The 4,510-nt window shown below is 51.2% G+C and overlaps 1 long non-coding RNA gene across 1 annotated transcript; it reads left to right on the forward strand.

Moving 5' to 3' along the window:
- The first annotated feature begins 2,171 nt into the window (after window positions 1-2,171).
- Window positions 2,172-4,305, forward strand: LOC137159141 (uncharacterized). Its single transcript, XR_010921544.1, has 2 exons — window positions 2,172-2,291; window positions 2,709-4,305. It is a non-coding gene; the product is annotated as an uncharacterized lncRNA (long non-coding RNA).
- Window positions 4,306-4,510: the final 205 nt, after the last annotated feature.

Here is a 4,510-nt window from a genome sequence, read left to right on the forward strand (position 1 = left end):
AAAACAAAAACAAAAACAAAAAAACAAAAGTGAGGACAAGGTCTATGCAGTCAGAACTTATATCAAAGATAATATATGCCAATGTTTTGTCAACACTTTCCCAGACAGCTAGACTGGACAGAAGCTGAGGAACTGCTTGGGGAACCTGCAAGATTAGTGGATCCATCAGTCTCAAAGAAAGGATAAGAGCTAAAAAGGGAGTATATAAAATTAACTGTTTACGCTGGGACTGGCTAAGAGTCTGAAGCCGGGGTGAGAGTGGGGGATGGGCATAGGGAAATCCATTTTTGTGGGCAATGCTAGGCCGCAGCCAGCCAATGTCTCCTTTACGGCAGACACCGAATAACTCTAGCGCAGAAGAGGCACACCAGTATTTGTGGTCCCTGGGTAGTACAGACCAGCTACTATGGGGACAAGCACTTTAGAAACCCTGGGAGGTTCTAGAGATTAGATATGGTAGGTAGATGCCACTGGAGACAATTGACATTTGGGTTTTGTACTCCACAAGGATATGGAAAGTAGCCTGTCTGTGCAATTGACAAAGCACAGAAGGGACACAGCCCCGGTGTGTGTGTGAGAGAGAGAATCAAATATAAAATATGCCACAAAAATACATTAAAAACAAACCTCAGAAAAAGCCCCCAAACCGCTCTCTATGTACTTGACTAACAACTGAGCTCATCTAATGAATTGCAACCCACAGGGCATTGATTATGTTACATTAGCAGCACTGTACTTCAATGCGTGAATCCTGCTCTCCTTTAAAAGATGAGCAGCTGATGGGATATTATCACATCAAGAGGGGAAATTACCCTATAGGGATTCTGGATCTCGCTCATTGGCAGACCTGGGTAGCAAGTACATTACCAACCACCCTGGTGTAATTCATCTTCCTCTGCCCATGCCAACCGCAATTCCTCTGCTGGATGTGGTGTGAGCACATACCCCTCATTCCGAGGGCCTGTAAGATGTCTGATTCTGGGTGAGCTAGGTTTTCAGTATGGCTCAGCCAAGGGGGAACTCGCTTTCTTGATTCGCCTTGCAGAGCTGTCACCATAAGTCCCAGCAATGGTGACATGGAGGGACAGGCTCTTTGGGCCTTGTACAGTGACTGCCCAGCAAAATTCACCCCCTCCCTACTTGGAGCCAGCTTTCCCACCATGCTCCCCAAAGGCCAGTCCTCGCTGGCTGGAAGGAACAGAGAGAAATAGAGCCGATGGGAACACCTCATTGTGGGAGATGCCAGAGTGATGGGCCTGGTATGGGGACCTAGAGGAGATGAGAGAAGGAAGAACAGAGTTCAGGAGTATCAGTGCACATGAGATCAGCTGGAGGCCAAGACACCAGCGGGGAGAACGTGGGACCTGATTAAGTCCACACTTGTCCCCATGCCATTGTGCGACCCATTGCTGTGTATGCCTTGGAAGATCTGTGCGTTGCCACCGCCCTCCCTCGCTTGTCAGTTAAGATTTCCACCCTCCAGGAGCAGTGACTAACTTTAGACTCAGCCTTTCTTCCTTGCAGTGTTCCTGCTGGCATTCTCCTTCCTGCTGCAAGTCCATTCTCTCCTCCCCATTCCAGGTGAGATGACTCATTAGTGGTTAGCGGCATCCCATCCCCCCGAAGTTTGACTCAGAGCAAAATGTGCAAGTGCCCCATGAAGCTGTCAGAAAGAATCTACCACCCACAAATCTCACGGATTGACAGCACCTGGGCTTTGGTGCTCAATGGGAGTTGAGCAAGAGGGTCAATCTGATTGCCAAGATTGATGAGAGCTCTGTGAAAAGACAACACGAGGAAAGGTGGTGAGCAATTAACCACTGAGTAAACCACCTGGTATGAAGGCCTTGCATACTTGGCCAGAGCATAATTATAGCTCCCAGCACTTCCTTTACTCTTCTCTGTCCTGGGAACCGGGATTCTGTGCATGTTTGCTGATGAAGCGGCCCATCTTCAGATAAAAGAAGTAGCGGCTGGAGGGGGAAAAGTGATGCTGATGATCACAGGAAATTGCTGAGAGGTTAGCAAGGGTTTGCAAACAGGTTACTGAGCTCGAAAGCCTCCCGAGCAAAACCTGTGGAACTTGACAGATCTGCAGGGGCTCTTCAGAGGAGACTGGCTGTGATTGCGTGCTTGTCCTTTGGTGTAGCATTGGTCACTGGTGACCTGCTGGGGATTGGCAGCCAGGCAGGAAGGAAGGAAAGGAGCCATGGCGCCAGAAGAGAAGTGACACTGTTTCCAAGCTGCAGCATGCATTACACAGGAGAAGTAGCAGGGAATGAGTGCTCCAGGTGAGATCTACAGCCCTGAGAGCATGTGGGCTCAGTCAGCAGCCAAGGCGCCTGGGCCTGTGAGCTCATCAGATCTAATAAACTAAGCGTGGTTGGGCCTGGCTTATAACCGGATGGAAGGCTTCCAAGGCAAAGCTATGTGCTGCAGGATGGAGTAAGGGGTAAATCTACAGAGGTCTGGTTTAGTTTAGGTGAGCTCTGCATATCAAAAGGCCTTGTATCTGCATAATGAGGGGGAAAAAGCTAAGCTCTTTCTGAGTAAAGTGTGTGACAAAAAAGTACATTAACCTCTCCTCTTACAAAGGTCTAACTCAAAAACGGGCCAGTGGATTTTGTCTCAAATTTCCAGATTTTTGAAAATGTGAAGCACTAAGTTGCTTCAGCTGCCTGCCTGATTCGTGTGCCCTGTCACCACAGATGGATCCAGAGGCCGTAAAGCCAGAAGGGCCCGTGATGTGCATCTAGTCTGAGCTCCTGCATCGCCCACGCCAGAGAAATCAGCCAGTGATTCCTGAATCAAGCTCAATAGGCTGAAAGGCACATCCAACCTTGATGTAAAGACTCCAAGTGATGGGAAAGCCCTTGGTAGTTGCTTCCTGTGGTTAACTCTTGTCATAGTTCAACATTTTTCCTCTTAGTTTCACTCTGAACTTTGCTGGCTTCAATTTCCGAGCGGCTCGTATTCTGCCTTTGCCTGGTAGATTAAAGAGCCCGCGGGAGCAGGAATTGTCTCACCCTCTGCAGATTGTGCCCTTCTCTGTCTCAGTCCTTAGCCCTCTTTGAGCTTCTTTTGTGTGGCACAGCAGCTGGACAAAAGGAAGGTTAGCGCCCACCCATCTTTCCAGTCCAAAGCTTTCTCCTCAGAACAGCACTCGAAGGCAGGGAAAGGCTGTTATCCCTGTTTCCCTGGTGGGAAATGAAGGCATAGAAGGACACGGGCCTGGTCTATGTGTAGAGTCTTGGCCAACACAGCTACAGTGCTCAGATGGGTGAAAAATCCACATCCCCGAGTGCTGTCGCGATGCCGACCTAACCCCGGGTGCAGCCACAGCTAGGTCAATGGAAGAACGCTTCTGTCAGCCTGGTCGCTGTCGCACAGGGAGATGGTCTTCCTACCGCAACGGAAAAACCCCTTCTGCCTCTGTAAGATGCGTCTACCATCCAGGCTGATGCCAGCATAATTAGGGTGCCATAGCTATGCTGCTATAGCTTCTGTCATGTAGACAAGCCCTAAGAAGCAGGCTGGAGTGTAGAGAAAAGCAGCTCCCAGATATCTAGATTGCCCATTCCTGGTCACCCCCTCCTCAGAGTATCTCCTCTGCCCTAGGAGCACCCTTCCCCTAACAGACGGTTAAATATTAAGGAGCAGGATGGGTAGCCCTTGCCTGTTCTGGAAAGGAGCTTGACTCTCCATTTCCCCGTCCCATGGCCATGGGGACAGGACATGGTGTTGTCCCCTGCCAACAGCTCCATGATTGTCAGTGGCCTGACATGGCCCAGAAGGCCTTGGTCCCCTAGCTAGGGAAGCCCTAGGAAGTGGAAGTAGTTGGACAGGACCATCTCCTAATCTTACTTCTGCAAGATGGGAAAGTCCTGCCCTGGGTTTGAAAGGGGCAGGGGTCTCCAGGGAGCGCAGACCCAGACCGTAGCCTCTCAAGATCCCTGCGGGGAGGGCGTGATGGGGGACCAGGAGGTGCACCCAGTTCAGAATACATGGCCCAGTCAGCAGGTCACTCCGTCTCCTGCCTCAAGGACACCAACATTAAAGTGAGGGTCTGGTCCATAAAAGCAGCCCCGTGGGTCAAAGGTTCTTGTCTCCCAGCTCTGTGCAGGTCACCAGTGCACCGCTCATCCTGGGATCTGAGAGGCGAGCTGGGTGCTCTCGGACATGCGCCCTTGCTGGGGACAAAGATTTTGCCCCTGGGAGTTCGCTGCCGATCCTGTTGCTGGTTCGCGGAGCAGCACAGAGTCCAGCGCTTGTCCCCGACCTGAATCGACCCTGCAGTGCTGAGAGGGGTAAAAATCTCATTTTTGTGAGAGCCGCCCACAGGTAGGAGTCTGAATACCCCTGGGGCAGGTCAGCTGAGCAAGGCAACGCCCTCCCCCAGGAGAGTCACAGCTGGGCAGGGGGAGGAGATGAGGAAGGGGAGGAAAGCTCTGGAGCAGGGGAGACGCAGTGACAGCCGTCAGACCCAGCCATTCAGAGATCAGACCACACG

Source organism: Emydura macquarii, unplaced genomic scaffold, assembly GCF_026122565.2.
Source record: "Emydura macquarii macquarii isolate MOO-44397 ecotype Brisbane River unplaced genomic scaffold, CSIRO-AGI_Emac_v2 contig_1790, whole genome shotgun sequence".
Classification (NCBI taxonomy): domain Eukaryota; kingdom Metazoa; phylum Chordata; order Testudines; family Chelidae; genus Emydura; species Emydura macquarii.